The 22,172-nt window shown below is 30.7% G+C and overlaps 26 non-coding genes across 26 annotated transcripts; all 26 read left to right on the top strand.

Annotated features, from left to right (window-relative positions):
- The first annotated feature begins 259 nt into the window (after positions 1 to 259).
- LOC135053437 (small nucleolar RNA U3) lies at positions 260 to 472 on the top strand. Its single transcript, XR_010242788.1, has one exon. It is a non-coding gene; the product is annotated as a small nucleolar RNA U3 (small nucleolar RNA).
- Positions 473 to 1,124: 652 nt separating this feature from the next.
- LOC135053410 (small nucleolar RNA U3) lies at positions 1,125 to 1,337 on the top strand. Its single transcript, XR_010242764.1, has one exon. It is a non-coding gene; the product is annotated as a small nucleolar RNA U3 (small nucleolar RNA).
- A 654-nt stretch (positions 1,338 to 1,991) lies between these two features.
- Positions 1,992 to 2,204, top strand: LOC135053414 (small nucleolar RNA U3). The gene has a single exon (XR_010242768.1). It is a non-coding gene; the product is annotated as a small nucleolar RNA U3 (small nucleolar RNA).
- A 653-nt stretch (positions 2,205 to 2,857) lies between these two features.
- LOC135053555 (small nucleolar RNA U3) lies at positions 2,858 to 3,070 on the top strand. Its single transcript, XR_010242891.1, has one exon. It is a non-coding gene; the product is annotated as a small nucleolar RNA U3 (small nucleolar RNA).
- A 652-nt stretch (positions 3,071 to 3,722) lies between these two features.
- Positions 3,723 to 3,935, top strand: LOC135053706 (small nucleolar RNA U3). Its single transcript, XR_010243024.1, has one exon. It is a non-coding gene; the product is annotated as a small nucleolar RNA U3 (small nucleolar RNA).
- Positions 3,936 to 4,587: 652 nt separating this feature from the next.
- On the top strand, positions 4,588 to 4,800 carry LOC135053363 (small nucleolar RNA U3). The gene has a single exon (XR_010242724.1). It is a non-coding gene; the product is annotated as a small nucleolar RNA U3 (small nucleolar RNA).
- A 653-nt stretch (positions 4,801 to 5,453) lies between these two features.
- Positions 5,454 to 5,666, top strand: LOC135053232 (small nucleolar RNA U3). Its single transcript, XR_010242610.1, has one exon. It is a non-coding gene; the product is annotated as a small nucleolar RNA U3 (small nucleolar RNA).
- Positions 5,667 to 6,319: 653 nt separating this feature from the next.
- LOC135053813 (small nucleolar RNA U3) lies at positions 6,320 to 6,532 on the top strand. Its single transcript, XR_010243117.1, has one exon. It is a non-coding gene; the product is annotated as a small nucleolar RNA U3 (small nucleolar RNA).
- A 653-nt stretch (positions 6,533 to 7,185) lies between these two features.
- Positions 7,186 to 7,398, top strand: LOC135053554 (small nucleolar RNA U3). The gene has a single exon (XR_010242889.1). It is a non-coding gene; the product is annotated as a small nucleolar RNA U3 (small nucleolar RNA).
- Positions 7,399 to 8,051: 653 nt separating this feature from the next.
- Positions 8,052 to 8,264, top strand: LOC135053574 (small nucleolar RNA U3). Its single transcript, XR_010242907.1, has one exon. It is a non-coding gene; the product is annotated as a small nucleolar RNA U3 (small nucleolar RNA).
- Positions 8,265 to 8,900: 636 nt separating this feature from the next.
- On the top strand, positions 8,901 to 9,113 carry LOC135053193 (small nucleolar RNA U3). Its single transcript, XR_010242575.1, has one exon. It is a non-coding gene; the product is annotated as a small nucleolar RNA U3 (small nucleolar RNA).
- Positions 9,114 to 9,765: 652 nt separating this feature from the next.
- Positions 9,766 to 9,978, top strand: LOC135053494 (small nucleolar RNA U3). The gene has a single exon (XR_010242838.1). It is a non-coding gene; the product is annotated as a small nucleolar RNA U3 (small nucleolar RNA).
- Positions 9,979 to 10,631: 653 nt separating this feature from the next.
- Positions 10,632 to 10,844, top strand: LOC135053511 (small nucleolar RNA U3). The gene has a single exon (XR_010242852.1). It is a non-coding gene; the product is annotated as a small nucleolar RNA U3 (small nucleolar RNA).
- Positions 10,845 to 11,497: 653 nt separating this feature from the next.
- On the top strand, positions 11,498 to 11,710 carry LOC135053429 (small nucleolar RNA U3). Its single transcript, XR_010242782.1, has one exon. It is a non-coding gene; the product is annotated as a small nucleolar RNA U3 (small nucleolar RNA).
- A 653-nt stretch (positions 11,711 to 12,363) lies between these two features.
- On the top strand, positions 12,364 to 12,574 carry LOC135053971 (small nucleolar RNA U3). Its single transcript, XR_010243255.1, has one exon. It is a non-coding gene; the product is annotated as a small nucleolar RNA U3 (small nucleolar RNA).
- A 656-nt stretch (positions 12,575 to 13,230) lies between these two features.
- On the top strand, positions 13,231 to 13,443 carry LOC135053331 (small nucleolar RNA U3). The gene has a single exon (XR_010242697.1). It is a non-coding gene; the product is annotated as a small nucleolar RNA U3 (small nucleolar RNA).
- Positions 13,444 to 14,096: 653 nt separating this feature from the next.
- LOC135053290 (small nucleolar RNA U3) lies at positions 14,097 to 14,309 on the top strand. Its single transcript, XR_010242660.1, has one exon. It is a non-coding gene; the product is annotated as a small nucleolar RNA U3 (small nucleolar RNA).
- Positions 14,310 to 14,961: 652 nt separating this feature from the next.
- LOC135053349 (small nucleolar RNA U3) lies at positions 14,962 to 15,174 on the top strand. The gene has a single exon (XR_010242712.1). It is a non-coding gene; the product is annotated as a small nucleolar RNA U3 (small nucleolar RNA).
- Positions 15,175 to 15,828: 654 nt separating this feature from the next.
- Positions 15,829 to 16,041, top strand: LOC135053769 (small nucleolar RNA U3). Its single transcript, XR_010243078.1, has one exon. It is a non-coding gene; the product is annotated as a small nucleolar RNA U3 (small nucleolar RNA).
- Positions 16,042 to 16,693: 652 nt separating this feature from the next.
- Positions 16,694 to 16,906, top strand: LOC135053380 (small nucleolar RNA U3). The gene has a single exon (XR_010242739.1). It is a non-coding gene; the product is annotated as a small nucleolar RNA U3 (small nucleolar RNA).
- Positions 16,907 to 17,558: 652 nt separating this feature from the next.
- Positions 17,559 to 17,771, top strand: LOC135053330 (small nucleolar RNA U3). Its single transcript, XR_010242696.1, has one exon. It is a non-coding gene; the product is annotated as a small nucleolar RNA U3 (small nucleolar RNA).
- Positions 17,772 to 18,424: 653 nt separating this feature from the next.
- LOC135053366 (small nucleolar RNA U3) lies at positions 18,425 to 18,637 on the top strand. Its single transcript, XR_010242726.1, has one exon. It is a non-coding gene; the product is annotated as a small nucleolar RNA U3 (small nucleolar RNA).
- A 652-nt stretch (positions 18,638 to 19,289) lies between these two features.
- LOC135053348 (small nucleolar RNA U3) lies at positions 19,290 to 19,502 on the top strand. Its single transcript, XR_010242711.1, has one exon. It is a non-coding gene; the product is annotated as a small nucleolar RNA U3 (small nucleolar RNA).
- Positions 19,503 to 20,155: 653 nt separating this feature from the next.
- On the top strand, positions 20,156 to 20,368 carry LOC135053190 (small nucleolar RNA U3). The gene has a single exon (XR_010242573.1). It is a non-coding gene; the product is annotated as a small nucleolar RNA U3 (small nucleolar RNA).
- A 653-nt stretch (positions 20,369 to 21,021) lies between these two features.
- LOC135053379 (small nucleolar RNA U3) lies at positions 21,022 to 21,234 on the top strand. Its single transcript, XR_010242738.1, has one exon. It is a non-coding gene; the product is annotated as a small nucleolar RNA U3 (small nucleolar RNA).
- Positions 21,235 to 21,886: 652 nt separating this feature from the next.
- LOC135053858 (small nucleolar RNA U3) lies at positions 21,887 to 22,100 on the top strand. The gene has a single exon (XR_010243155.1). It is a non-coding gene; the product is annotated as a small nucleolar RNA U3 (small nucleolar RNA).
- Positions 22,101 to 22,172: the final 72 nt, after the last annotated feature.

Genomic DNA, 22,172 nt, shown 5'->3' with positions numbered 1-22,172 from the left:
TTTTGGTTTAAACAAATTTATATATGCAAAAATTATAATATGTTACCTAATACAATCTTAAAATGTGTCTACTCCCACAGAAAATCATTCAGTATATGATAGTGAATGAATTGTAGTCTGAAAATTTGTGGAGAATGTTATGCAACTGAAAATTGGTTGACAATTTCTATATCAAGTTTTATGCATGGGTCCTAAAATGTCACCATGAGTTAAAAGAGGAATTTATATGGCCTATCTAAACCATCAACAAAATGTAGCTAAGATTATACTTTCAGGGATCATTTCTATAGGCAATGATGGGAGAAATGTGCTTGAAAGTGTCCAAACTCGCCAACCACCATGATGAGATTAAGAGCTCTCTTCTCAGCAAGAAGGCAGTTAGCAACTCTGTTTCATGCAGATGTTGTTAGCTTTTGATGACTGTCCTACTTCTTAATAAAGAAGTGGTAGAAGAGGGCTCATTCAGAGTGGCTGATTACACACTTTAAAATCAACTATGGTTATTTAAAACTAAGTTTGTATAAGGTTTAATATCTTTGAAAGAATACGCATTGATGTTTCAACATTCCTGAATCAGAATGTTTTTTATGATATAGCAATTAAAGCAATGTCTAAGAGTATTATTTTACATTTTAATTTTAACCTTCTTTAAGTGGTTCATGTCAATGAGGACTTGAAAAATGTAAAGTGTGCTTTCCTTAAAAGAACCTTTTGTTTGCAGTGTATTTGTTTAATAATTGTTTAATTCTTTTGCAAATCAGCAACTAATGCAAGCCACTAGTTTATTTCCTATATGCAATATAAGAAATTTTGAAGTACCAATGCTATTAGTGCATTGGTTTCATTGTTAAGTGTTCTGTTTAATATTTTGGTTTAAACAAATTTATATATGCAAAAATTATAATATGTTACCTAATACAATCTTAAAATGTGTCTACTCTCACAGAAAATCATTCAGTATATGATAGTGAATGAATTGTAGTCTGAAAATTTGTTGAGAATGTTATGCAACTGAAAATTGGTTGACAATTTCTATATCAAGTTTTATGAATGGGTCCTAAATGTCACCATAAATTAAAAGAGGAATTCATATGGCCTATCTAAACCATCAACGAAATGTAGCAAAGATTATACTTCTAGAGATCATTTCTATAGGCAATGATGGGAGAAATGTGCTTGAAAGTGTCCAAACTCGCCAACCACCATGATGAGATTAAGAGCTCTCTTCTCAGCATGAAGGCAGTTAGCAACTCTGTTTCATGCAGATGTTGTTAGCTTTTGATGACTGTCCTACTTTTTAATAAAGAAGTGGTAGAAGAGGGCTCATTCAGAGTGGCTGATTACACACTTTAAAATCAACTATGGTTATTTAAAACTAAGTTTGTATAATGTTTAATATCCTTGAAAGAATATGCATTGATGTTTCAACATTCCTGAATCAGAATGTTTTTTATGATATAGGAATAAAAGAAATGTCTAAGAGTATTATTTTACATTTTAATTGTAACCTTCTTTAAGTGGTTCATGTCAATGAGGACTTGAAAAATGTAAAGTGTGCTTTCCTTAAAAGAACCTTTTGTTTGCAGTGTATTTGTTTAATAATTGTTTAATTCTTTAGCAAATCAGCAATTAATGCAAGCCACTAGTATATTTCCTATATGCAATATAAGAAATTTTGAAGTACCAATGCTATTAGTGCATTGGTTTCATTGTTAAGTGTTCTGTTTAATATTTTGGCTTAAACAAGTTTATATATGCAAAAATGATAACATGTTACCTAATACAATCTTAAAATGTGTCTACTCTCACATGAAAATCATTCAGTATATGATAGTGAATGAATTGTAGTCTGAAAATTTGTGGAGAATGTTATGCAACTGAAAATTGGTTGACAATTTCTATATCAAGTTTTATGAATGGGTCCAAAAATGTCACCATGAGTTAAAAGAGGAATTCATATGGCTAATCTAAACCATCAACAAAATTTAATTAAGACTATACTTCCAGGGATCATTTCTATAGGCAATGATGGGAGACATGTGTTTGAAAGTCTCCAAACTCGCCAACCACCATGATGAGTTTAAGAGCTCTCTTCTCAGCATGAAGGCAGTTAGCAACTCTGTTTCATGCAGATGTTGTTAGCTTTTGATGACTGTCCTACTTCTTAATAAAGAAGTGGTAGAAGAGGGCTCATTCAGAGTGGCTGATTACACACTTTAAAATCAACTATGGTTATTTAAAACTAAGTTTGTATAATGTTTAATATCCTTGAAAGAATACGCATTGATGTTTCAACATTCCTGAATCAGAATGTTTTTTATGATATAGGAATAAAAGCAATGTCTAAGAGTATTATTTTACATTTTAATTTTAACCTTCTTTAAGATGTTCATGTCAATGATGACTTGAAAAATGTAAAGTGTGCTTTCCTTAAAAGAACCTTTTGTTTGCAGTGTATTTGTTTAATAATTGTTTAATTCTTTAGCAAATCAGCAATTAATGCAAGCCACTAGTTTATTTCCTATATGCAATATAAGAAATTTTGAAGTACCAATGCTATTAGTGCATTGGTTTCATTGTTAAGTGTTCTGTTTAATATTTTGTCTTAAACAAGTTTATATATGCAAAAAGTATAACATATTACCTAATACAATCTTAAAATGTGTCTACTCTCACAGAAAATCATTCAGTATATGATAGTGATTGAATTGTAGTCTGAAAATTTGTGGATAATGTTATGCAACTGAAAATTGGTTGACAATTTCTATATCAAGTTTTATGAATGGGTCCAAAAATGTCACCATGAGTTAAAAGAGGAATTCATATGGCCTATCTAAACCATCAACAAAATGTATTTAAGACTATACTTGCAGGGATCATTTCTATAGGCAATGATGGGAGAAATGTGCTTGAAAGTGTCCAAACTCGCCAACCACCATGATGAGTTTAAGAGCTCTCTTCTCAGCATGAAGGCAGTTAGCAACTCTGTTTCATGCAGATGTTGTTAGCTTTTGATGACTGTCCTACTTCTTAATAAAGAAGTGGTAGTAGAGGGCTCATTCAGAGTGGCTGATTACACACTTTAAAATCAACTATGGTTATTTAAAACTAAGTTTGTATAATGTTTAATATCCTTGAAAGAATACACATTGATGTTTTAACATTCCTGAATCAGAATGTTTTTATGATATAGGAATAAAAGCAATGTCTAAGAGTATTATTTTACATTTTAATTGTAACCTTCTTTAAGTAATTCATGTCAATGAGGACTTGAAAAATGTAAAGTGTGCTTTCCTTAAAAGAACATTTTGTTTGCAGTGTATTTGTTTAATAATTGTTTAATTCTTTAGCAAATCAGCAATTAATGCAAGCCACTAGTTTATTTCCTATATGCAATATAAGAAATTTTGAAGTACCAATGCTATTAGTGCATTGGTTTCATTGTTAAGTGTTCTGTTTAATATTTTGGCTTAAACAAGTTTGTATATGCAAAAAGTATAACATGTTACCTAATACAATCTTAAAATGTGTCTACTCTCACAGAAAATCATTCAGTATATGATAGTGATTGAATTGTAGTCTGAAAATTTGTGGATAATGTTATGCAACTGAAAATTGGTTGACAATTTCTATATCAAGTTTTATGAATGGGTCCAAAAATGTCACCATGAGTTAAAAGAGGAATTCATATGGCCTATCTAAACCATCAACAAAATGTAGCTAAGATTATACTTTCAGGGATCATTTCTATAGGCAATGATGGGAAAAATGTGCTTGAAAGTGTCCAAACTCGCCAACCACCATGATGAGATTAAGAGCTCTTTTCTCAGCATGAAGGCAGTTAGCAACTCTGTTTCATGCAGATGTTGTTAGCTTTTGATGACTGTCCTACTTCTTAATAAATAAGTGGTAGAAGAGGGCTCATTCAGAGTGGCTGATTACACACTTTAAAATCAACTATGGTTATTTAAAACTAAGTTTGTATAATGTTTAATATCCTTGAAAGAATACGCATTGATGTTTCAACATTCCTGAATCAGAATGTTTTTTATGATATAGGAATAAAAGCAATGTCTAAGAGTATTATTTTACATTTTAATTTTAACCTTCTTTAAGTGGTTCATGTCAATGAGGACTTGAAAAATGTAAAGTGTGCTTTCCTTAAAAGAACCTTTTGTTTGCAGTGTATTTGTTTAATAATTGTTTAATTCTTTAGCAAATCAGCAATTAATGCAAGCCACTAGTTTATTTCCTATATGCAATATAAGAAATTTTGAAGTACCAATGCTATTAGTGCATTGGTTTCATTGTTAAGTGTTCTGATTAATATTTTGGCTTAAACAAGTTTATATATGCAAAAATTATAACATGTTACCTAATACATCTTAAAATGTGTCTACTCTCACAGAAAATCATTCAGTATATGATAGTGAATGAATTGTAGTCTGAAAATTTGTGGAGAATGTTATGCAACTGAAAATTGGTTGACATTTTCTATATCAAGTTTTATGAATGGGTCCAAAAATGTCACCATGAGTTAAAAGAGGAATTCATATGGCCTATCTAAACCATCAACAAAATGTATTTAAGACTATACTTTCAGGGATCATTTCTATAGGCAATAATGGGAGAAATGTGCTTGAAAGTGTCCAAACTCGCCAACCACCATGATGAGTTTAAGAGCTCTCTTCTCAGCATGAAGGCAGTTAGCAACTCTGTTTCATGCAGATGTTGTTAGCTTTTGATGACTGTCCTACTTCTTAATAAAGAAGTGGTAGAAGAGGGCTCTTTCAGAGTGGCTGATTACACACTTTAAAATCAACTATGGTTATTTAAAACTAAGTTTGTATAATGTTTAATATCCTTGAAAGAATACGAATTGATGTTTCAACATTCCTGAATCAGAATGTTTTTTATGATATAGCAATTAAAGCAATGTCTAAGAGTATTATTTTACATTTTAATTGTAACCTTCTTTAAGTGGTTCATGTCAATGAGGACTTGAAAAATTTAAAGTGTGCTTTCCTTAAAAGAACCTTTTGTTTGCAGTGTATTTGTTTAATAATTGTTTAATTCTTTAGCAAATCAGCAATTAATGCAAGCCACTAGTTTATTTCCTATATGCAATATAAGAAATTTTGAAGTACCAATGCTATTAGTGCATTGGTTTCATTGTTAAGTGTTCTGATTAATATTTTGGCTTAAACAAGTTTATATATGCAAAAATTATAACATGTTACCTAATACAATCTTAAAATGTGTCTACTCTCACAGAAAATCATTCAGTATATGATAGTGAATGAATTGTAGTCTGAAAATTTGTGGAGAATGTTATGCAACTGAAAATTGGTTGACAATTTCTATATCAAGTTTTATGAATGGGTCCAAAAATGTCACCATGAGTTAAAAGAGGAATTCATATGGCCTATCTAAACCATCAACAAAATGTATTTAAGACTATACTTTCAGGGATCATTTCTATAGGCAATAATGGGAGAAATGTGCTTGAAAGTGTCCAAACTCGCCAACCACCATGATGAGTTTAAGAGCTCTCTTCTCAGCATGAAGGCAGTTAGCAACTCTGTTTCATACAGATGTTGTTAGCTTTTGATGACTGTCCTACTTCTTAATAAAGAAGTGGTAGAAGAGGGCTCTTTCAGAGTGGCTGATTACACACTTTAAAATCAACTATGGTTATTTAAAACTAAGTTTGTATAATGTTTAATATCCTTGAAAGAATACGCATTGATGTTTCAACATTCCTGAATCAGAATGTTTTTTATGATATAGCAATTAAAGCAATGTCTAAGAGTATTATTTTACATTTTAATTGTAACCTTCTTTAAGTGGTTCATGTCAATGAGGACTTGAAAAATGTAAAGTGTGCTTTCCTTAAAAGAACCTTTTGTTTGCAGTGTATTTGTTTAATAATTGTTTAATTCTTTAGCAAATCAGCAATTAATGCAAGCCACTAGTTTATTTCCTATATGCAATATAAGAAATTTTGAAGTACCAATGCTATTAGTGCATTGGTTTCATTGTTAAGTGTTCTGTTTAATATTTTGGCTTAAACAAGTTTATATATGCAAAAATTATAATATGTTACCTAATACAATCTTAAAATGTGTCTACTCTCACAGAAAATCATTCAGTATATGATAGTGAATGAATTGTAGTCTGAAAATTTGTGGATAATGTTATGCAACTGAAAATTGGTTGACAATTTCTATATCAAGTTTTATGAATGGGTCCAAAAATGTCACCATGAGTTAAAAGAGGAATTCATATGGCTAATCTAAACCATCAACAAAATTTAATTAAGACTATACTTCCAGGGATCATTTCTATAGGCAATGATGGGAGACATGTGTTTGAAAGTCTCCAAACTCGCCAACCACCATGATGAGTTTAAGAGCTCTCATCTCAGCAAGAAGGCAGTTAGCAACTCTGTTTCATGCAGATGTTGTTAGCTTTTGATGACTGTCCTACTTCTTAATAAAGAAGTGGTAGAAGAGGGCTCATTCAGAGTGGCTGATTACACACTTTAAAATCAACTATGGTTATTTAAAACTAAGTTTGTATAATGTTTAATATCCTTGAAAGAATACGCATTGATGTTTCAACATTCCTGAATCAGAATGTTTTTTATGATATAGGAATAAAAGCAATGTCTAAGAGTATTATTTTACATTTTAATTTTAACCTTCTTTAAGTGGTTCATGTCAATGATGACTTGAAAAATGTAAAGTGTGCTTTCCTTAAAAGAACCTTTTGTTTGCAGTGTATTTGTTTAATAATTGTTTAATTCTTTAGCAAATCAGCAATTAATGCAAGCCACTAGTTTATTTCCTATATGCAATATAAGAAATTTTGAAGTACCAATGCTATTAGTGCATTGGTTTCATTGTTAAGTGTTCTGTTTAATATTTTGGCTTAAACAAGTTTATATATGCAAAAATGATAACATGTTACCTAATACAATCTTAAAATGTGTCTACTCTCACAGAAAATCATTCAGTATATGATAGTGAATGAATTGTAGTCTGAAAATTTGTGGAGAATGTTATGCAACTGAAAATTGGTTGACAATTTCTATATCAAGTTTTATGAATGGGTCCAAAAATGTCACCATGAGTTAAAAGAGGAATTCATATGGCCTATCTAAACCATCAACAAAATGTATTTAAGACTATACTTGCAGGGATCATTTCTATAGGCAATGATGGGAGAAATGTGCTTGAAAGTGTCCAAACTCGCCAACCACCATGATGAGTTTAAGAGCTCTCTTCTCAGCATGAAGGCAGTTAGCAACTCTGTTTCATGCAGATGTTGTTAGCTTTTGATGACTGTCCTACTTCTTAATAAAGAAGTGGTAGTAGAGGGCTCATTCAGAGTGGCTGATTACACACTTTAAAATCAACTATGGTTATTTAAAACTAAGTTTGTATAATGTTTAATATCCTTGAAAGAATATGCTTTGATGTTTCAACATTCCTGAATCAGAATGTTTTTTATGATATAGCAATTAAAGCAATGTCTAAGAGTATTATTTTACATTTTAATTTTAACCTTCTTTAAGTGGTTCATGTCAATGATGACTTGAAAAATGTAAAGTGTGCTTTCCTTAAAAGAACCTTTTGTTTGCAGTGTATTTGTTTAATAATTGTTTAATTCTTCAGCAAATCAGCAATTAATGCAAGCCACTAGTTTATTTCCTATATGCAATATAAGAAATTTTGAAGTACCAATGCTATTAGTGCATTGGTTTCATTGTTAAGTGTTCTGTTTAATAGTTTGGCTTAAACAAGTTTATATATGCAAAAAGTATAACATATTACCTAATACAATCTTAAAATGTGTCTACTCTCACAGAAAATCATTCAGTATATGATAGTGATTGAATTGTAGTCTGAAAATTTGTGGATAATGTTATGCAACTGAAAATTGGTTGACAATTTCTATATCAAGTTTTATGAATGGGTCCAAAAATGTCACCATGAGTTAAAAGAGGAATTCATATGGCCTATCTAAACCATCAACAAAATGTATTTAAGACTATACTTGCAGGGATCATTTCTATAGGCAATGATGGGAGAAATGTGCTTGATAGTGTCCAAACTCACCAACCACCATGATGAGTTTAAGAGCTCTCTTCTCAGCATGAAGGCAGTTAGCAACTCTGTTTCATGCAGATGTTGTTAGCTTTTGATGACTGTCCTACTTCTTAATAAAGAAGTGGTAGTAGAGGGCTCATTCAGAGTGGCTGATTACACACTTTAAAATCAACTATGGTTATTTAAAACTAAGTTTGTATAATGTTTAATATCCTTGAAAGAATACGCTTTGATGTTTCAACATTCCTGAATCAGAATGTTTTTTATGATATAGCAATTAAAGCAATGTCTAAGAGTATTATTTTACATTTTAATTTTAACCTTCTTTAAGTGGTTCATGTCAATGATGACTTGAAAAATGTAAAGTGTGCTTTCCTTAAAAGAACCTTTTGTTTGCAGTGTATTTGTTTAATAATTGTTTAATTCTTTAGCAAGCCACTAGTTTATTTCCTATATGCAATATAAGAAATTTTGAAGTACCAATGCTATTAGTGCATTGGTTTCATTGTTAAGTGTTCTGTTTAATATTTTGGCTTAAACAAGTTTATATATGCAAAAAGTACAACATGTTACCTAATACAATCTTAAAATGTGTCTACTCTCACAGAAAATCATTCAGTATATGATAGTGAATGAATTGTAGTCTGGAAATTTGTGGAGAATGTTATGCAACTGAAAATTGGTTGACAATTTCTATATCAAGTTTTATGAATGGGTCCAAAAATGTCACCATGAGTTAAAAGAGGAATTCATATGGCCTATCTAAACCATCAACAAAATGTATTTAAGACTATACTTCCAGGGATCATTTCTATAGGCAATGATGGGAGAAATGTGCTTGAAAGTGTCCAAACTCGCCAACCACTATGATGAGTTTAAGAGCTCTCTTCTCAGCATGAAGGCAGTTAGCAACTCTGTTTAATGCAGATGTTGTTAGCTTTTGATGACTGTCCTACTTCTTAATAAAGAAGTGGTAGAAGAGGGCTCATTCAGAGTGGCTGATTACACACTTTAAAATCAACTATGGTTATTTAAAACTAAGTTTGTATAATGTTTAATATCCTTGAAAGAATACGCTTTGATGTTTCAACATTCCTGAATCAGAATGTTTTTATGATATAGGAATAAAAGCAATGTCTAAGAGTATTATTTTACATTTTAATTGTAACCTTCTTTAAGTGGTTCATGTCAATGAGGACTTGAAAAATGTAAAGTGTGCTTTCCTTAAAAGAACATTTTGTTTGCAGTGTATTTGTTTAATAATTGTTTAATTCTTTAGCAAATCAGCAATTAATGCAAGCCACTAGTTTATTTCCTATATGCAATATAAGAAATTTTGAAGTACCAATGCTATTAGTGCATTGGTTTCATTGTTAAGTGTTCTGTTTAATATTTTGGCTTAAACAAGTTTATATATGCAAAAAGTACAACATGTTACCTAATACAATCTGAAAATGTGTCTACTCTCACAGAAAATCATTCAGTATATGATAGTGATTGAATTGTAGTCTGAAAATTTGTGGATAATGTTATGCTACTGAAAATTGGTTGACAATTTCTATATCAAGTTTTATGAATGGGTCCAAAAATGTCACCATGAGTTAAAAGAGGAATTCATATGGCCTATCTAAACCATCAACAAAATGTAGCTAAGAATATACTTTCAGGGATCATTTCTATAGGCAATAATGGGAGAAATGTGCTTGAAAGTGTCCTAACTCACCAACCACCATGATGAGCTTAAGAGCTCTCTTCTCAGCATGAAAAGAGTTAGCAACTCTGTTTCATGCAGATGTTGTTAGCTTTTGATGACTGTCCTACTTCTTAATAAAGAAGTGGTAGAAGAGGGCTCATTCAGAGTGGCTGATTACACACTTTAAAATCAACTATGGTTATTTAAAACTAAGTTTGTATAATGTTTAATATTCTTGAAAGAATACGCTTTGATGTTTCAACATTCCTGAATCAGAATGTTTTTTATGATATAGCAATTAAAGCTATGTCTAAGAGTATAATTTTACATTTTAATTTTAACCTTCTTTAAGTGGTTCATGTCAATGAGGACTTGAAAAATGTAAAGTGTGCTTTCCTTAAAAGAACCTTTTGTTTGCAGTGTATTTGTTTAATAATTGTTTAATTCTTTAGCAAATCAGCAATTAATGCAAGCCACTAGTTTATTTCCTATATGCAATATAAGAAATGTTGAAGTACCAATGCTATTAGTGCATTGGTTTCATTGTTAAGTGTTCTGTTTAATATTTTGGTTTAAACAAATTTATATATGCAAAAATTATAATATGTTACCTAATACAATCTTAAAATGTGTCTACTCTCACAGAAAATCATTCAGTATATGATAGTGAATGAATTGTAGTCTGAAAATTTGTGGATAATGTTATGCAACTGAAAATTGGTTGACAATTTCATTATCAAGTTTTATGAATGAGTCCAAAAATGTCACCATGAGTTAAAAGAGGAATTCATATGGCCTATCTAAACCATCAACAAAATGTATTTAAGACTATACTTGCAGGGATCATTCCTATAGGCAATGATGGGAGAAATGTGCTTGATAGTGTCCAAACTCGCCAACCACCATGATGAGTTTAAGAGCTCTCTTCTCAGCATGAAGGCAGTTAGCAACTCTGTTTCATGCAGATGTTGTTAGCTTTTGATGACTGTCCTACTTCTTAATAAAGAAGTGGTAGAAGAGGGCTCATTCAGAGTGGCTGATTACACACTTTAAAATCAACTATGGTTATTTAAAACTAAGTTTGTATAATGTTTAATATCCTTGAAAGAATACACATTGATGTTTCAACATTCTTGAATCAGAATGTTTTTTATGATATAGGAATAAAAGCAATGTCTAAGAGTATTATTTTATATTTTAATTGTAACCTTCTTTTAGTGGTTCATGTCAATGAGGACTTGAAAAATGTAAAGTGTGCTTTCCTTAAAAGAACATTTTGTTTGCAGTGTATTTGTTTAATAATTGTTTAATTCTTTAGCAAATCAGCAATTAATGCAAGCCACTAGTTTATTTCCTATATGCAATATAAGAAATTTTGAAGTACCAATGCTGTTAGTGCATTGGTTTCATTGTTAAGTGTTCTGTTTAATATTTTGGCTTAAACAAGTTTATATATGCAAAAATTATAATATGTTACCTAATACAATCTGAAAATGTGTCTACTCTCACAGAAAATCATTCAGTATATGATAGTGAATGAATTGTAGTCTGAAAATTTGTGGATAATGTTATGCAACTGAAAATTGGTTGACAATTTCTATATCAAGTTTTATGAATGAGTCCAAAAATGTCACCATGAGTTAAAAGAGGAATTCATATGGCTAATCTAAACCATCAACAAAATGTAATTAAGACTATACTTCCAGGGATCATTTCTATAGGCAATGATGGGAGAAATGTGTTTGAAAGTGTCCAAACTCGCCAACCACCATGATGAGTTTAAGAGCTCTCTTCTCAGCATGAAGGCAGTTAGCAACTCTGTTTCATGCAGATGTTGTTAGCTTTTGGTGACTGTCCTACTTCTTAATAAAGAAGTGGTAGAAGAGGGCTCATTCAGAGTGGCTGATTACACACTTTAAAATCAACTATGGTTATTTAAAACTAAGTTTGTATAATGTTTAATATCCTTGAAAGAATACGCATTGATGTTTCAACATTCCTGAATCAGAATGTTTTTTATGATATAGGAATAAAAGCAATGTCTAAGAGTATTATTTTACATTTTAATTTTAACCTTCTTTAAGTGGTTCATGTCAATGATGACTTGAAAAATGTAAAGTGTGCTTTCCTTAAAAGAACCTTTTGTTTGCAGTGTATTTGTTTAATAATTGTTTAATTCTTTAGCAAATCAGCAATTAATGCAAGCCACTAGTTTATTTCCTATATGCAATATAAGAAATTTTGAAGTACCAATGCTATTAGTGCATTGGTTTCATTGTTAAGTGTTCTGTTTAATATTTTGGCTTAAACAAGTTTATATATGCAAAAAGTATAACATGTTGCCTAATACAATCTTAAAATGTGTCTACTCTCACAGAAAATCATTCAGTATATGATAGTGATTGAATTGTAGTCTGAAAATTTGTGGATAATGTTATTCAACTGAAAATTGGTTGACAATTTCTATATCAAGTTTTATGAATGGGTCCAAAAATGTCACCATGAGTTAAAAGAGGAATTCATATGGCCTATCTAAACCATCAACAAAACATAGCTAAGATTATACTTTCAGGGATCATTTCTATAGGCAATGATGGGAGAAATGTGCTTGAAAGTGTCCAAACTCGCCAAACACCATTATGAGATTAAGAGCTCTCTTCTCAGCATGAAGGCAGTTAGCAACTCTATTTCATGCAGATGTTGTTAGCTTTTGATGACTGTCCTACTTCTTAATAAAGAAGTGGTAGAAGAGGGCTCATTCAGAGTGGCTGATTACACACTTTAAAATCAACTATGGTTATTTAAAACTAAGTTTGTATAATGTTTAATATCCTTGAAAGAATACGCATTGATGTTTCAACATTCCTGAATCAGAATGTTTTTTTATGATATAGCAATTAAAGCAATGTCTAAGAGTATTATTTTACATTTTAATTGTAACCTTCTTTAAGTGGTTCATGTCAATGAGGACTTGAAAAATGTAAAGTGTGCTTTCCTTAAAAGAACCTTTTGTTTGCAGTGTATTTGTTTAATAATTGTTTAATTCTTTAGCAAATCAGCAATTAATGCAAGCCACTAGTTTATTTCCTATATGCAATATAAGAAATTTTGAAGTACCAATGCTATTAGTGCATTGGTTTCATTGTTAAGTGTTCTGTTTAATATTTTGGTTTAAACAAATTTATATATGCAAAAATTATAATATGTTACCTAATACAATCTTAAAATGTGTCTACTCTCACAGAAAATCATTCAGTATATGATAGTGAATGAATTGTAGTCTGAAAATTTGTGGATAATGTTATGCAACTGAAAATTGGTTGACAATTTCTATATCAAGTTTTATGAATGAGTTCAAAAATGTCACCATGAGTTAAAAGAGGAATTCATATGGCTAATCTAAACCATCAACAAAATGTATTTAAGACTATACTTGCAGGGATCATTTCTATAGGCAATGATGGGAGAAATGTGCTTGAAAGTGTCCAAACTCGTCAACCACCATGATGAGTTTAAGAGCTCTCTTCTCAGCATGAAGGCAGTTAGCAACTCTGTTTCATGCAGATGTTGTTAGCTTTTGATGACTGTCCTACTTCTTAATAAAGAAGTGGTAGAAGAGGGCTCATTCAGAGTGGCTGATTACACACTTTAAAATCAACTATGGTTATTTAAAACTAAGTTTGTATAATGTTTAATATCCTTGAAAGAATACACATTGATGTTTCAACATTCTTGAATCAGAATGTTTTTTATGATATAGGAATAAAAGCAATGTCTAAGAGTATTATTTTACATTTTAATTGTAACCTTCTTTTAGTAGTTCATGTCAATGAGGACTTGAAAAATGTAAAGTGTGCTTTCCTTAAAAGAACATTTTGTTTGCAGTGTATTTGTTTAATAATTGTTTAATTCTTTAGCAAATCAGCAATTAATGCAAGCCACTAGTTTATTTCCTATATGCAATATAAGAAATTTTGAAGTACCAATGCTGTTAGTGCATTGGTTTCATTGTTAAGTGTTCTGTTTAATATTTTGGTTTAAACAAATTTATATATGCAAAAATTATAATATGTTACCTAATACAATCTTAAAATGTGTCTACTCTCACAGAAAATCATTCAGTATATGATAGTGAATGAATTGTAGTCTGAAAATTTGTGGAGAATGTTATGCAACTGAAAATTGGTTGACAATTTCATTATCAAGTTTTATGCATGGGTCCTAAAATGTCACCATGAGTTAAAAGAGGAATTTATATGGCCTATCTAAACCATCAACAAAATGTATTTAAGACTATACTTGCAGGGATCATTTCTATAGGCAATGATGGGAGAAATGTGCTTGAAAGTGTCCAAACTCGCCAACCACTATGATGAGTTTAAGAGCTCTCTTCTCAGCATGAAGGCAGTTAGCAACTCTGTTTCATGCAGATGTTGTTAGCTTTTGATGACTGTCCTACTTCTTAATAAAGAAGTGGTAGAAGAGGGCTCATTCAGAGTGGCTGATTACACACTTTAAAATCAACTATGGTTATTTAAAACTAAGTTTGTATAATGTTTAATATCCTTGAAAGAATACGCTTTGATGTTTCAACATTCCTGAATCAGAATGTTTTTATGATATAGGAATAAAAGCAATGTCTAAGAGTATTATTTTACATTTTAATTGTAACCTTCTTTAAGTGGTTCATGTCAATGAGGACTTGAAAAATGTAAAGTGTGCTTTCCTTAAAAGAACATTTTGTTTGCAGTGTATTTGTTTAATAATTGTTTAATTCTTTAGCAAATCAGCAATTAATGCAAGCCACTAGTTTATTTCCTATATGCAATATAAGAAATGTTGAAGTACCAATGCTATTAGTGCATTGGTTTCATTGTTAAGTGTTCTGTTTAATATTTTGGTTTAAACAAATTTATATATGCAAAAATTATAATATGTTACCTAATACAATCTTAAAATGTGTCTACTCTCACAGAAAATCATTCAGTATATGATAGTGAATGAATTGTAGTCTGAAAATTTGTGGATAATGTTATGCAACTGAAAATTGGTTGACAATTTCATTATCAAGTTTTATGAATGAGTCCAAAAATGTCACCATGAGTTAAAAGAGGAATTCATATGGCCTATCTAAACCATCAACAAAATGTATTTAAGACTATACTTGCAGGGATCATTTCTATAGGCAATGATGGGAGAAATGTGCTTGAAAGTGTCCAAACTCGCCAACCACCATGATGAGTTTAAGAGCTCTCTTCTCAGCATGAAGGCAGTTAGCAACTCTGTTTCATGCAGATGTTGTTAGCTTTTGATGACTGTCCTACTTCTTAATAAAGAAGTGGTAGAAGAGGGCTCATTCAGAGTGGCTGATTACACACTTTAAAATCAACTATGGTTATTTAAAACTAAGTTTGTATAATGTTTAATATCCTTGAAAGAATACACATTGATGTTTCAACATTCTTGAATCAGAATGTTTTTTTATGATATAGGAATAAAAGCAATGTCTAAGAGTATTATTTTACATTTTAATTGTAACCTTCTTTTAGTGGTTCATGTCAATGAGGACTTGAAAAATGTAAAGTGTGCTTTCCTTAAAAGAACATTTTGTTTGCAGTGTATTTGTTTAATAATTGTTTAATTCTTTAGCAAATCAGCAATTAATGCAAGCCACTAGTTTATTTCCTATATGCAATATAAGAAATTTTGAAGTACCAATGCTGTTAGTGCATTGGTTTCATTGTTAAGTGTTCTGTTTAATATTTTGGCTTAAACAAGTTTATATATGCAAAAATTATAATATGTTACCTAATACAATCTTAAAATGTGTCTACTCTCACAGAAAATCATTCAGTATATGATAGTGAATGAATTGTAGTCTGAAAATTTGTGGATAATGTTATGCAACTGAAAATTGGTTGACAATTTCTATATCAAGTTTTATGAATGAGTCCAAAAATGTCACCATGAGTTAAAAGAGGAATACACATGGCTAATCTAAACCATCAACTAAATATAATTAAGACTATACTTCCAGGGATCATTTCTATAGGCAATGATGGGAGAAATGTGCTTGAAAGTGTCCAAACTCGCCAACCACCATGATGAGATTAAGAGCTCTCTTCTCAGCATGAAGGCAGTTAGCAACTCTATTTCATGCAGATGTTGTTAGCTTTTGATGACTGTCCTACTTCTTAATAAAGAAGTGGTAGAAGAGGGCTCATTCACAGTGGCTGATTACACACTTTAAAATCAACTATGGTTATTTAAAACTAAGTTTGTATAATGTTTAATATCCTTGAAAGAATACGCATTGATGTTTCAACATTCCTGAATCAGAATGTTTTTATGATATAGGAATAAAAGCAATGTCTAAGAGTATTATTTTACATTTTAATTTTAACCTTCTTTAAGTGGTTCATGTCAATGAGGACTTGAAAAATGTAAAGTGTGCTTTCCTTAAAAGAACCTTTTGTTTGCAGTGTATTTGTTTAATAATTGTTTAATTCTTTAGCAAATCAGCAATTAATGCAAGCCACTAGTTTATTTCCTATATGCAATATAAGAAATTTTGAAGTACCAATGCTATTAGTGCATTGGTTTCATTGTTAAGTGTTCTGTTTAATATTTTGGTTTAAACAAATTTATATATGCAAAAATTATAATATGTTACCTAATACAATCTTAAAATGTGTCTACTCTCACATAAAATCATTCAGTATATGATAGTGAATGAATTGTAGTCTGAAAATTTGTGGAGAATGTTATGCAACTGAAAATTGGTTGACAATTTCTATATCAAGTTTTATGCATGGGTCCTAAAATGTCAACATGAGTTAAAAGAGGAATTTATATGACCTATCTAAACCATCAACAAAATGTAGCTAAGATTATACTTTCAGGGATCATTTCTATAGGCAATGATGGGAGAAATGTGCTTGAAAGTGTCCAAACTCGCCAACCACCATGATGAGTTTAAGAGCTCTCTTCTCAGCATGAAGGCAGTTAGCAACTCTGTTTCATGCAGATGTTGTTAGCTTTTGATGACTGTCCTACTTCTTAATAAAGAGGTGGTAGAAGAGGGCTCATTCAGAGTGGCTGATTACACACTTTAAAATCAACTATGGTTATTTAAAACTAAGTTTGTATAATGTTTAATATCCTTGAAAGAATACACATTGATGTTTCAACATTCCTGAATCAGAATGTTTTTATGATATAGGAATAAAAGCAATGTCTAAGAGTATTATTTTACATTTTAATTGTAACCTTCTTTAAGTGGTTCATGTCAATGAGGACTTGAAAAATGTAAAGTGTGCTTTCCTTAAAAGAACATTTTGTTTGCAGTGTATTTGTTTAATAATTGTTTAATTCTTTAGCAAATCAGCAATTAATGCAAGCCACTAGTTTATTTCCTATATGCAATATAAGAAATTTTGAAGTACCAATGCTATTAGTGCATTGGTTTCATTGTTAAGTGTTCTGTTTAATATTTTGGCTTAAACAAGTTTATATATGCAAAAATTATAATATGTTACCTAATACAATCTTAAAATGTGTCTACTCTCACAGAAAATCATTCAGTATATGATAGTGAATGAATTGTAGTCTGAAAATTTGTGGATAATGTTATGCAACTGAAAATTGGTTGACAATTTCTATATCAAGTTTTATGAATGAGTTCAAAAATGTCACCATGAGTTAAAAGAGGAATTCATATGGCTAATCTAAACCATCAACAAAATGTATTTAAGACTATACTTGCAGGGATCATTTCTATAGGCAATGATGGGAGAAATGTGCTTGAAAGTGTCCAAACTCGTCAACCACCATGATGAGTTTAAGAGCTCTCTTCTCAGCATGAAGGCAGTTAGCAACTCTGTTTCATGCAGATGTTGTTAGCTTTTGATGACTGTCCTACTTCTTAATAAAGAAGTGGTAGAAGAGGGCTCATTCAGAGTGGCTGATTACACACTTTAAAATCAACTATGGTTATTTAAAACTAAGTTTGTATAATGTTTAATATCCTTGAAAGAATACACATTGATGTTTCAACATTCTTGAATCAGAATGTTTTTTATGATATAGGAATAAAAGCAATGTCTAAGAGTATTATTTTACATTTTAATTGTAACCTTCTTTTAGTGGTTCATGTCAATGAGGACTTGAAAAATGTAAAGTGTGCTTTCCTTAAAAGAACATTTTGTTTGCAGTGTATTTGTTTAATAATTGTTTAATTCTTTAGCAAATCAGCAATTAATGCAAGCCACTAGTTTATTTCCTATATGCAATATAAGAAATTTTGAAGTACCAATGCTGTTAGTGCATTGGTTTCATTGTTAAGTGTTCTGTTTAATATTTTGGTTTAAACAAATTTATATATGCAAAAATTATAATATGTTACCTAATACAATCTTAAAATGTGTCTACTCTCACAGAAAATCATTCAGTATATGATAGTGAATGAATTGTAGTCTGAAAATTTGTGGAGAATGTTATGCAACTGAAAATTGGTTGACAATTTCATTATCAAGTTTTATGCATGGGTCCTAAAATGTCACCATGAGTTAAAAGAGGAATTTATATGGCCTATCTAAACCATCAACAAAATGTATTTAAGACTATACTTGCAGGGATCATTTCTATAGGCAATGATGGGAGAAATGTGCTTGAAAGTGTCCAAACTCGCCAACCACTATGATGAGTTTAAGAGCTCTCTTCTCAGCATGAAGGCAGTTAGCAACTCTGTTTAATGCAGATGTTGTTAGCTTTTGATGACTGTCCTACTTCTTAATAAAGAAGTGGTAGAAGAGGGCTCATTCAGAGTGGCTGATTACACACTTTAAAATCAACTATGGTTATTTAAAACTAAGTTTGTATAATGTTTAATATCCTTGAAAGAATACGCTTTGATGTTTCAACATTCCTGAATCAGAATGTTTTTATGATATAGGAATAAAAGCAATGTCTAAGAGTATTATTTTACATTTTAATTGTAACCTTCTTTAAGTGGTTCATGTCAATGAGGACTTGAAAAATGTAAAGTGTGCTTTCCTTAAAAGAACATTTTGTTTGCAGTGTATTTGTTTAATAATTGTTTAATTCTTTAGCAAATCAGCAATTAATGCAAGCCACTAGTTTATTTCCTATATGCAATATAAGAAATGTTGAAGTACCAATGCTATTAGTGCATTGGTTTCATTGTTAAGTGTTCTGTTTAATATTTTGGTTTAAACAAATTTATATATGCAAAAATTATAATATGTTACCTAATACAATCTTAAAATGTGTCTACTCTCACAGAAAATCATTCAGTATATGATAGTGAATGAATTGTAGTCTGAAAATTTGTGGATAATGTTATGCAACTGAAAATTGGTTGACAATTTCATTATCAAGTTTTATGAATGAGTCCAAAAATGTCACCATGAGTTAAAAGAGGAATTCATATGGCCTATCTAAACCATCAACAAAATGTATTTAAGACTATACTTGCAGGGATCATTTCTATAGGCAATGATGGGAGAAATGTGCTTGAAAGTGTCCAAACTCGCCAACCACCATGATGAGTTTAAGAGCTCTCTTCTCAGCATGAAGGCAGTTAGCAACTCTGTTTCATGCAGATGTTGTTAGCTTTTGATGACTGTCCTACTTCTTAATAAAGAAGTGGTAGAAGAGGGCTCATTCAGAGTGGCTGATTACACACTTTAAAATCAACTATGGTTATTTAAAACTAAGTTTGTATAATGTTTAATATCCTTGAAAGAATACACATTGATGTTTCAACATTCTTGAATCAGAATGTTTTTTATGATATAGGAATAAAAGCAATGTCTAAGAGTATTATTTTACATTTTAATTGTAACCTTCTTTTAGTGGTTCATGTCAATGAGGACTTGAAAAATGTAAAGTGTGCTTTCCTTAAAAGAACATTTTGTTTGCAGTGTATTTGTTTAATAATTGTTTAATTCTTTAGCAAATCAGCAATTAATGCAAGCCACTAGTTTATTTCCTATATGCAATATAAGAAATTTTGAAGTACCAATGCTGTTAGTGCATTGGTTTCATTGTTAAGTGTTCTGTTTAATATTTTGGCTTAAACAAGTTTATATATGCAAAAATTATAATATGTTACCTAATACAATCTTAAAATGTGTCTACTCTCACAGAAAATCATTCAGTATATGATAGTGAATGAATTGTAGTCTGAAAATTTGTGGATAATGTTATGCAACTGAAAATTGGTTGACAATTTCTATATCAAGTTTTATGAATGAGTCCAAAAATGTCACCATGAGTTAAAAGAGGAATACACATGGCTAATCTAAACCATCAACAAAATATAATTAAGACTATACTTCCAGGGATCATTTCTATAGGCAATGATGGGAGAAATGTGTTTGAAAGTGTCCAAACTCGCCAACCACCATGATGAGTTTAAGAGCTCTCTTCTCAGCATGAAGGCAGTTAGCAACTCTGTTTCATGCAGATGTTGTTAGCTTTTGATGACTGTCCTACTTCTTAATAAAGAAGTGGTAGAAGAGGGCTCATTCAGAGTGGCTGATTACACACTTTAAAATCAACTATGGTTATTTAAAACTAAGTTTGTATAATGTTTAATATCCTTGAAAGAATACGCATTGATGTTTCAACATTCCTGAATCAGAATGTTTTTTATGATATAGGAATAAAAGCAATGTCTAAGAGTATTATTTTACATTTTAATTTTAACCTTCTTTAAGTGGTTCATGTCAATGATGACTTGAAAAATGTAAAGTGTGCTTTCCTTAAAAGAACCTTTTGTTTGCAGTGTATTTGTTTAATAATTGTTTAATTCTTTAGCAAATCAGCAATTAATGCAAGCCACTAGTTTATTTCCTATATGCAATGTAAGAAATTTTGAAGTACCAATGCTATTAGTGCATTGGTTTCATTGTTAAGTGTTCTGTTTAATATTTTGGCTTAAACAAGTTTATATATGCAAAAAGTATAACATGTTGCCTAATACAATCTTAAAATGTGTCTACTCTCACAGAAAATCATTCAGTATATGATAGTGATTGAATTGTAGTCTGAAAATTTGTGGAGAATGTTATGCAACTGAAAATTGGTTGACAATTTCTATATCAAGTTTTATGCATGGGTCCAAAAATGTCAACATGAGTTAAAAGAGGAATTTATATGGCCTATCTAAACCATCAACAAAATGTAGCTAAGATTATACTTTCAGGGATCATTTCTATAGGCAATGATGGGAGAAATGTGCTTGAAAGTGTCCAAACTCGCCAACCACCATGATGAGTTTAAGAGCTCTCTTCTCAGCATGAAGGCAGTTAGCAACTCTGTTTCATGCAGATGTTGTTAGCTTTTGATGACTGTCCTACTTCTTAATAAAGAGGTGGTAGAAGAGGGCTCATTCAGAGTGGCTGATTACACACTTTAAAATCAACTATGGTTATTTAAAACTAAGTTTGTATAATGTTTAATATCCTTGAAAGAATACACATTGATGTTTCAACATTCCTGAATCAGAATGTTTTTATGATATAGGAATAAAAGCAATGTCTAAGAGTATTATTTTACATTTTAATTGTAACCTTCTTTAAGTGGTTCATGTCAATGAGGACTTGAAAAATGTAAAGTGTGCTTTCCTTAAAAGAACATTTTGTTTGCAGTGTATTTGTTTAATAATTGTTTAATTCTTTAGCAAATCAGCAATTAATGCAAGCCACTAGTTTATTTCCTATATGCAATATAAGAAATTTTGAAGTACCAATGCTATTAGTGCATTGGTTTCATTGTTAAGTGTTCTGTTTAATATTTTGGCTTAAACAAGTTTATATATGCAAAAAGTATAACATGTTACCTAATACAATCTTAAAATGTGTCTACTCTCACAGAAAATCATTCAGTATATGATAGTGATTGAATTGTAGTCTGAAAATTTGTGGATAATGTTATGCAACTGAAAATTGGTTGACAATTTCTATATCAAGTTTTATGAATGGGTCCAAAAATGTCACCATGAGTTAAAAGAGGAATTCATATGGCCTATCTAAACCATCAACAAAATGTATTTAAGACTATACTTTCAGGGATTATTTTTTATAGGCAATGATGGGAGAAATGTGCTTGAAATTGTCCAAACTCGCCAACCACCATGATGAGTTTAAGAGCTCTCTTCTCAGCATGAAGGCAGTTAGCAACTCTGTTTCATGCAGATGTTGTTAGCTTTTGATGACTGTCCTACTTCTTAATAAAGAAGTGGTAGAAGAGGGCTCATTCAGAGTGGCTGATTACACACTTTAAAATCAACTATGGTTATTTAAAACTAAGTTTGTATAATGTTTAATATCCTTGAAAGA

The sequence above is a fragment of the Pseudophryne corroboree genome, chromosome 2 (genome assembly GCF_028390025.1).
Source record: "Pseudophryne corroboree isolate aPseCor3 chromosome 2, aPseCor3.hap2, whole genome shotgun sequence".
NCBI lineage: Eukaryota > Metazoa > Chordata > Amphibia > Anura > Myobatrachidae > Pseudophryne > Pseudophryne corroboree.
This window is presented reverse-complemented; position numbering and strand designations above follow the sequence as displayed.